The sequence below is a fragment of the Rhinopithecus bieti genome, unplaced genomic scaffold, assembly GCF_001698545.2.
Source record: "Rhinopithecus bieti isolate Rb0 unplaced genomic scaffold, ASM169854v2 scaffold_7673, whole genome shotgun sequence".
NCBI lineage: Eukaryota > Metazoa > Chordata > Mammalia > Primates > Cercopithecidae > Rhinopithecus > Rhinopithecus bieti.
In genome coordinates this window covers 5419984-5430017 of record NW_016806375.1, presented here as the reverse complement: position 1 = coordinate 5430017, position 10034 = coordinate 5419984, and positions in this window count along the sequence as shown.

The following is a 10034-nucleotide window of genomic DNA, read 5'->3' as shown; positions in this document are numbered from 1 at the left end:
GGCGGGCGGGTGGAGTCGGCCGGGCCCCGCGCGCGGGGGTGGGAGGACAAAGGGGTGGGGGGCCGCGCGGGGCCGAGGGCAGGCTGGGGTGCGGGCGAGGGCAGCGCGGCAGCTGTAGGTCACGGATAATGTCACTCACGAGGAATGCCCCCTCCCCCTCCGCTGCTCCCGAACAGGGGAAACTTTTGTCTAGCGAGGGAGGGGGTAAGAGGCCGGGTCCTGCTTCGCGAAGGCTAAGGCAGCCGGACCGGTTTTCTGCGGGCTCTGAGCGGCCTGGTCTCTAAGTCCCTTCCTTCCTCAGGGTCTCGGGAGCAAGAAGTTCTCCCTTTGCACGCAGCTCTTTAACGCCCTGGGACAGGGGTGAGGAGGGGGCACCCGTGGGACGGGTGGGCTCTGGGACCGGCCGGGAATCCGGGGACTGGTCACTTGGCTCTTTGCAGACTCGAGCACCCCGGTGTGCCCCGTGAGGCTCAGGGAATACAGAGCCCCACCCCCTGAACGCCCCATTGTCGCCCTCCCCACCTTGGAGAGCTTTCAGAATGGCCTGCAGGCAGTTTTGCCCCCTGGTCTGTTCAGAGCCACCTGGCTGTTTGTCAGGTTTCCAGCGATGTGACCTTGAGTGGGTTCCCTACCTTCCCCTGGCCTCAGTTTCTTCACCTGTAAAATGGGGAGAATAGTATTTGCTAGAGTAAGGATGAGAGGTGTGTGGGGTACCTCAGCAAATGGTGGCATGCTTATATTCAACAAGTACATTTCACGTTTACCGTGTGTTAGGCGCTGGACGAATTCATTGCTTTACATACATTCGTATTTAATTCTCCCACATTACTGTTAACCACATTCTATGGAGGGGGAAACTGAGGCACAGGGTTGTAAAGGTCACACAGATAGTGGTGGAGCTGGAATTTTACCTCCGTCTCTCAGCCTGTGTCTCAACCACAGATCCCTACAATGTCTTGCTGTGACAGCTCACAGTTTATTTCTCCTTTTTTTAAAAAATTTTTATGACTTTGGCCTTGTACAGTTTCATTTTCAGTTGAAATTATGCGGACATCTGTCCTCTTCACCATTTCCCCCACCCGCAGGTAATGCTCCCTTCTGCCTGGTACTTCTTCCAAGTGAAGTCTTGTGCCCTGGCTCTTGTTAACATAGGCAGCTGGAGCAGGAGGGAGGTCAGTTGGAGACTGGGCCAGGAACTCCCTAATGGTCCAAGTGCTGTTGCTGGCTACTGGGTCTATGGCAGTGCTGGTGGTGCAGGGAGAAGCCCGTCTCCCTGGCTGTGACTGGAGACAGCTGGTGGCTTTGTCAACAGGCCTCTCTCCCTAGCACCCAGGGACAGCCGAATCTTTACTTTTCATTCAGACCAGGTTACTTTCAGATCAGCGAGGGGCAGAGGTGGGGCAAGGGTGTTCTTGTGTAACTTGGCCATGGCAGGGGTCCTCATTGCTAACTAATAGACAGGTCTGGATGCCCCAGCCCCAAAGTCCTTGAGGGTAGTAATAGTGTCAGGATTGCAGAACCCTAATGGAGAATGCATGTGTGTACAGGTTCCTGAGCCTAGCTAGCTCAGTACTGGGCACCCTGCAGGCCCTCAGTAAATATCCCACAAGTGAATGTGTGAGGTGCTTAGACTTCTGCTGGCTTTCACACCCTGGGCTGGCCCAATCATTTGGTGAGGGTGACATCTTATGAGTACTGATCAGGCTCTGATTGAGGTCCTTGAGTAATTACTTTAAAAATGGAAAACAAATTGCAATTTAATTAACAACATCTTAAATCTAGGGCTGAGAAACAGTGTGGTGAGTGGGGGTAGATAATGAGAGAAGTTCTTGGGGAAGGGAAGTTTATGCATTTCAGCCTGCTCCGAGGGGTGTTCCAGCACTGTGTCTGGTTTTGCAGGGTTTGTAGGCTTTTTGAGGGCCCTGGGAATAGGGAACCCTGCTGGGCCGATAGCTTGTAGGAATAAATGTGGAAATTCCGTTGCTTTGCTGGACATTGAAGGGACTCAGAAAAACAGGGCATTGAATGGAGGAGTTGGAAGACTGACTTGTCATATGGTCAGACTGTCCCTTTCACTGTGGTCAGAGCAAGAAGAAAGGCCTCTGGGGGAATCAACAGTAAAGGGAGGACCCCAGCAAGCAAGAGAAAATGGATAGTGAGCCTCCTGTCACAAGGAGGTGTGCTAGGAACAGTTTTGTAATCACAAGTTGAGGATGTGGTCAAGAATTTAAGATCATAGGCTGGGGGTTGGCGTCTGAGAAACTCACAAATGGGCTCTGGTCTAGGCAGCCCAGAGCTCTCTCTGCCCTGGGCTTTGGACCTGCTTGGCTGTGCTTTTTCCACCCTTCCATGCTTTGGGACCAAAGCCAGGCCTGCAAGTCTCTAGAGGCTGGGCAGACTTCTACTGGCCTGGAATTTGGATTTGAATATGGCTTGAAATATCTGGACTGTTTGGAGGACTTGGACATTCTTTACTTGAAATGGAACATTAGGGTAATTTGTGAAATGTGTATGGAAAATGTCTGTGGCTGAGGGTGACAGGGGACATGAAATGGGGTGCAGTCCTGCTGGATTCTGGAGAGGCTGTTCTGATGGGGGACAGAAGACAAGGATTCCAATGATGGCTATGGGGCAGGATCTGATCAGTTATAGATGGGTTTTGGAAGGTGAGTAGAAGGAAACACTCTCTGCTTATTCATGTCAGCAAGGCTTCCTGGAGGAGGAATTATTTTCGAGGGTGCAGACTGTGGGAAATGGGACAATAGGAGACAAGATTAGGTCATGCGGAGCCTGCAGTGCCCTGCTCAGGAGTTTGGATTTTATTCTGGAGCCTATAGAGAGGACAGAGGGTTGTAAGTAGCTCATTGACTCGATGCCTGTTCCTGTGCCTTGTGTCAGGCACCATGCCAGGCTCTTTACAGACACCCCATTGAAATCTCACAATACCCTGCAAAGTAGCTGCTGCTGCTCCTGCTGCTGCTGCTGCTGGTAACCCCTACCCCTGCCCCATTTTCAGATGGGGAAATAGAGGCTCAGAGGGGTGGAGTTACTTGTAGAGCTGGAATTTGAACCCAGGCCTGAATTATTTCTGCCTTGCTGTGTTGCTTCTCAGGGGTCTTTTGACCAAAGATGGTAGCAAGACTAGCAGGGTGAAGACCAGGCCAGAGATGGCGCTTATCATGGTCCTGCAGAAAGCTGACCACAGGCTGACTCAGGCAGTGGACTGAGAGGAAAGGAGGGGGAAGCTGCAGGACTTTGTAGCTGTCTTGGCGTTTGGGGTCATCACAGGTGGTCTTCAGGTTTGGTGAATAACCCTTAAGGGGCAGTATTACTGCTTTCAAATCCCTGAAAGGCCCTCTACAGGTAGGGGGCATAGTCTTGTCCTTCAGGGTTCCTGAGGATGGAGAAAGCAACAAGGGTAACAGCTCCAAGGAAGCTAGCCAGGAAGTAAGCTGCCCAGAAAGAGGACGAGAATAGCATGGCTGAAGGTATGCAAAGAGCCTGGAGAGGTGCAGAGGTGGCAGGAGGATGCACCAGCAGGGGCAGGCCTGGGTGGCCACTCTCAGTTCCCTTTTCACCCAAGAATCTCAGCATTTGAATGGTGCCCGGCCCACTTCCACCGCCTGCTTTTCTCATAGCTTTGGAGCTGCCCTTCCTGCATGTCCTGGGGAGTTCCATTTGGCCTGGCCTGCAGAGCTCCACTGGGAGAGTCCTTGCCCTTTGGAATACACTCAGTCCAGCTGACTGTCAAGGGGCCTCTTGGGGATGTCTGGAGCAGTGGCCAGAGCTGGGCTAAGGACTGTGCTTTCACAGAGGATTTGAACCCTCTGCTTCCGTTTCTCATCTGTGAAATGGGGTCAGTCTCTCTTTCCTCACCTGTGAAGAAATAAGACTACATCATGAATCAGGCTGAATCAGTAGGGCTTAGGGCAAAAGGGCTGGTGAGTTTGTGGATTTGAAAGTGAAGACGGGGTGGAGGGGAGGGGTTGTTCCCCTCCTTCCCTGCAGTGAAGGTTAAAGGAGGTTCTCTTGGTTTCTGGGGGTCACCAGCAAAGCTGCTTTCTCTGTCTGTGGGGCTCTTACAAAGCTCTGCCTAGCCGCTTCCGGCTTGGAGGTGTGGAGCGCAGTGGAAGGGGTGCATGTTTGGGGGGCAGAGGTCCTGGACCCTGTGGCCTCAGGGCTAAAGCCAAATTTGCCGTCAAAATGCTTATCTAGATGGAGGAGAGTTTGTGCTAAGTTGCCTCCTGGTCCTTTTTATTTCTACTCACCTTATTTCTTTAATACAGATTGGATTAATCTAATTTTAAAATGTGCATGATGAATGAGCGTTTGTTTATTTGAGGGCAATGTATGGGAAGGGCCTGCTGTGTGACTGCAGTGCCCCCTCTCCCACTCCCCCTCAACCCTCAAGCAGCACTGGCCTCTTTCCCTCTCCCTGGCTGTGCTCCTGGCCCCTCCTGCCTCTACAAATCTGCTCATGGTGAACATGCTGCACTCCAGTCACTTCCCCTTGCTCACCCCAAAATCCTCCCTACAAGTACCCAGCTCCAGGGTCACCTCTTCCATGCAGCCATCCCTAATTCTCCAGAGCTGGCATTGCCTGCTCCCTCCTTTACATGTGCAGAACCTGTTACCTGGACCTGTCACGGGCCCTTCGGCTCCTACCTTTGAACTCTAGCTTCCTAAAGACAGTCTCATCTCCTCTAGGCTCTGTGCTCTGGAGGCAGGGGCTATCCATGACTGATTTCCAGTGGGGGTGTGCATTGTTGTAGAGTGGAATCAAAAGTCCTGGGTTCAAATCCCCATTCTGTCACTATTAACTGCATGATCTAGGGTAAATTACCTAAATCTCCGTGGAAATCAGTTTCCTTAACTTCACAATGGGGGCAATAATAGTTCTGTTTTGTTTGGGAGGTGCTTTGACATAGTAAGTGTGCAGTAAGTAGAAGCTATTCAAAGATAACAGTTGTTGTGATCATTGTTTGTAGCTAGGGGGGATCTGTCCTTTTAGAGATGAGAGAAAGAATCCCTGGAATTTGAGTTGCTGAACTTTCTGCCTAATGGCCCGAGATGGCATGTGCAGATGAGGAAACTGAGGCCTGGAGAGATAGAGCAATTTGCATGGCATGTGGGAACATCTGGTCTGTCTAGGAAGCTGGATAGGATTTCTTTGTTATGCCCTGTCATCAAGCCTAAGGTGCTCAAGTTCCATGGGCTCAATTTCCTCCCTGGTGACCATGTTGAAGGATGTCTAAAGCTTACACCAGATAAGTTGGGCTGGCTGGGAAGGTGCCACTAGGCTGGCAGCCCTGTGGCTGTCCTTGTAACCAGGGAACTGTGCCCCAGACTGCATGGGCTGGAGCTTTTTGAGGCCTCCCACCCAGTCTCACTTTGCTTGGGAAGGGGAAGAGGATGGTGGCAGAGACAGGTGACATGGGCTTGGTCTTGGGGCAGGTGACTAGGAGATCCAGACAGAGCAAAGGTTGAGAGCCAGGCTCTGGAGCCAGGTGGCCTGTGTTCAGGTCCCTGCTGGGCTGCTTCCTATGTGTGAGAAGGTGGCAAGCTGTTTAGCTTTTCCTCTGTACAAAGGGGATGATAATTGTCCCCATCTGACAGCATTTAGAAAGATAACACACTGTGAGCCCAATCTATGTGAGTTATCATTATTATTGTAGTTGATATTATTGACTAAATAGCTCATTTAATCCTCACAACAGCAGTAAGAGATAGGCACTATTATTATTCCCTTTTAGCAGATGTAACAACCAAGGCTAAGAGAGGTAGGTGGCTAGCCTGGAGAAGTTTAGTACCAAGGGATGACAGTCAGGGCCCGCTGCTGGCGTTACTCTGGCCAGCAGAAGTAGACTTGTTGTGTGAGGTGCTGGAAGGCATATCCAGTGGGTGGATGGGCCAGGAGAGGCTGACTTCAACTCAGTGTAATGAGAAGACTTAAAAAAAATTAGAGCAAGCCAAGATGGAAGGGATTGTGTCTGCAGGGAGTGAGCTCCCTGTTTCTGGAGGTGGGAGCAGAATCCTGGAGCTCATGTGATTAAGATGTGGTGAGGATTCTGGCCTCATTCAGACTTGAGGTCTGGCTTCACGAGGGAGGGCTTGGATTCTTATCATCCCAGTCTGTCCAGGGGATTGGCCTGTCTGGGCAGGTCCCAGGGTGGCATTAGGTGGAGGTTTGCTATAGTCATTGCTGTACGGCAGCCACCTCTGGTTTACACTACCAGCCTTGCAAATATGACCTGCCCAGGCAGAGGCCAGATGAGGAGAAATGAGTGTTGTCATAGCAGGGCCTTTACTCATGCTGCATCCTCTGCCTGCATTCATTCCCTCCCCCTCTCCTTATGCCTGGGCAGCTCCTGTTCATGCTTCTGTGAGTGTAAGCACCATCTATTCACGGAAGCGCTCTCTGATCCACCTGCAGGCTAAGTCAGTGGTTCTGGAAGTTTGTTTCTGGACCAGTAGCATCAGCATTACCTGGGAACTTGTTAGAAGTGCAAATTATCTAGCTCTATACTGGACCTACTGAATTAGATACCCTGGAGGGTGGGATTCAGCAATCTGTTTTAGGAACCCTCCCAGTGATTCTAATGCATGCTGACTTTTTTTTTTTAGGCAGTTTCGTTCTTGTTACCCAGTCTGGGGTGCGGTGGTGCGATCTCAGCTCACTGCAACCTCTGCCTGCCAGGTTCAAGTGATTCTCCGATCTCAGCCTCCCAAGTAACTGGGATTACAGGTGCCTGCCACATGCATGTCTAATTTTTGAATTTTTAGTAGAGACAAGGTTTCACCATGTTGGCCAGCTGGTTTTGAACTCCTAACCTCAGGTGATCCGCCCACCTCAGCCTCCCAAAGTGCTGGGATTATAGGTGTGAGCCACCGTGCCTTGCCGCATGCTGAATTTCGAGAAACACTAGGATAGGTCATTAAAAAAAAAACTGATGCCTGTTTCATTGGGCTCTCTTGTTTTCAGCATATTCAGTCACCCAGCAGATATGGGGGACCCAGAGTAAAACCCAGCTTCTCACCACCCTGTCTTCAAGGAGCCCCCATCTTGTAACAGCTCCCTATCCCCCAGGAAACAATCTCGTGACACAATGATGGGATACAACAGAACCCCAGCATGATTACAGGAGCCAGTGCTGGGGCAACATGAGGAAGGCAGGATTGGGGAGCTGGAAGAGCAAGGGAGATTTTGTGGGTGGCAAGCATGGGTGCCAGGGCAGCTGTCTTCTGGGGCTGGGGCCAGGACAGGGGTTGGGCAGAGAGCATGGCCTCTGCCTTCAAGAATAGCGTGCTTAGACCCAGGCGTGGTGGCTCATGCCTGTAATCCCAGCACTTTGGGAGGCTGAGATGGATGGATCACCTGAGGTCAGGAGTTTGAGACCAGCCTGGCCAACGTGGTGGAAACCCCATCTCTACTAAACTACAAAAATTAGCTGGGCGTGGTGATGGGTGCCTGTTATCCCAGCTACTTGGGAAGCTGAGGCAGGAGAATCGCTTGAACCCACGAGGCGGAGGTTGCAGTGAGCCGTGATTGTGCCACTGCACTCCAGCCTGGGCAACAGAGCAAGACTCCATCTCAAAAAAAAAAAAATAGTGTGCTTAGGTGTATATATGCAAACGTGTGTGTGTGTGGGGTGCACACATGTGTGATTACAATGGTCATATGTGGTCTGAGAGGGCTGAGGGGACTTAGCTTAAATCCAGTGGTTTTAAGCATCTCGATAATTTTTTTCCTTTTTTTTTTGAGACAGGATTTCACTTTGTCACTGAGGCTGGAATGCAGTGGCGCGATCTTGGCTTGCTGCAACCTCTGCCTCCCAGGTTCAAGGGATCCTCCCACTTCAGCCTACTGAGTAGCTGGGATTATAGGTGTGCACCACCACACTCAGCTATTTATTTGTGTGCATTTTTTGTAGAGATGGGGTTTTACCATGTGCAGGCTGGTCTCCAACTCCTGAGCTTGAGCGATCCTCCCACCTGGGCCTCCCAAAGTGTTGGGATTACAGGCATGAGCCACTGTATCCAGTCAGCATCTCAATAATTTCTTTCTTTCTTTCCTCCCCTCCCCTCCCCTCCCCTCCCCTCTCCTCTCCTCTCTTTCTTTTTTGACAGAGTCTCACTCTGTTGCCCAGGCTGGAATGCAGTGGTGTGATCTTGGCTCACTACAACCTCTGCCTCTCAGGTTCAGGCGATTCTCCTGCCTTGGCCTCACGAGTAGCTGATATTACAGATGTGTGCCACCATACCTGGCTAATTTTTGTATTTTTAGTAGAGATGGGGTTTCACCATGTTGGCCAGGCTGGTCTCAAACTCCTGACCTCAAGTGATCCACCTGCTTTGGCCTCCCAAAGTGCTGGGATTACAGATGTGAGCTACTGCACCTGGCCTCAATAATTTTTTTTTTTTTTTTTTTGAGATGGAGTCTTGCTCTGTCTCTGTAGAGTGCAGTGGCGTGATCTCACTCACTGCAACCTCTGCCTACTGGGTTCAAGTGATTCTTCTGTCTCAGCCTCCCGAGTAGCTGGGATTACAGGCACACGCCACCACGCCCAGCTAATTTTTGTATGTTTACTATAGACAGCGTTTCATCATACTGACCAGGCTGGTCTCGAACTCCTGACCTCATGATCCACCCGCCTTGGCCTCCCACAGTGTTGGGATTACAGGCCTGAGCCACCTCGCCCAGCCTAATAATTTTAATGATGATGATCATAATTGCTGCTCACATTTATTGACAACTTATAAATGCTTGCTGGGCATTTCCATGTCACCTTATTGAAAGTAATCCCCAGGATAATCCTATAGGTGGCTCTATTATCACCATTATTGTCCCCGCTTAATAGATGAAAATACTGAGGCCACACAAGAGGGTAGATCTAAGAATTCTATGGAGATATATAGAGGTGCTTAAAGGCGTGATCTCATTGGAAGGAGAGCAGTAAGGGATTGTCATGGAGTGTTTGTATCGCAGGCACAACTTATCGTGGTTTTCTAAAGATGTCTCCAAATGTGTGTTTTGTCAAATGAGTGAGTCAGCCTTTGGAGGAAAGTGGATGGGATTGTGTTGGGTGGTAAGGGCTCCAGCCTCCAAGCTGGGGCTTCCACTGCTGACGTTGTTGTTCTCTTGTTTTGTGGATGGGCTGTCTGAGGCCCAAAGAGATTCAGTGGTGAGTTCAAGGTTCCACTGCTAGGGCAAAAGAACAAATCAGAGAGATAAAAGTAGATTTCTAGCTGGGCATGGTGGCACGTGCCAGAAATCCCAGCTACTCAAGAGGCTGAGGTAGGAGGTTTGCTTAAGCCCAGGAGTTCAAGACCAGCCTGGACAACATAGTGAGACCCCATCTCAAACAGCAAAAAGAGTGGATCTCCTTTGGTTCTAACAAGAGGGGGTGTGAGATTCAAGATCAGAGCCCACTGTCCACTCTGCTGTCTTTTCCTGCCTCAGTGTCCCCAAGCTGCTGCCCAGTAGCCCAAGAGTGGGCAGTCTTTCTCTGACACAGGAACCCCTTCACTTCACATTTAGGGGATTGAGGCCTAGTGGAACAGGGACTCACCCAGGCCACACAGGGAGTCAGAATTACTGTTGAGGCCAGAACCCAGAATTGTCTCAGTTACAACCAGGAAGAGTTTTGTTTCCCAAAACCTGTCCCTTCCCCACCCCTTCTTTGGCAGGCTGAGTAAGCCGTCGCCCTCAGGGTGGCCCAGAGCAGTGCTGGGGGTAGAGATGAAGGTGCCTTGTGAAGAGGCTGCCAAGAAGGGGTGGGGCAGCCTCCAAGAGGAAGAGCACCAAGAAGCCCAAACCCCAGACGGAAACCAAATGTATTTTCTGGGCCCTAAGAGGATATTTGGAACAATGGAGGTGGGATGAGGGAAGTTAAAAAGGGCTTCTTGATATCCTTAGAAAAAAAAAGAAATAGAGGCTTTAGGTTTGACTTTTGTTTTTCTGAAGGATGTTTGTGTAACTTTCTGAAGGCAGGATCCCAGCACTCTGTGAGGCTTGTCAGATACTTTTTTTTTTT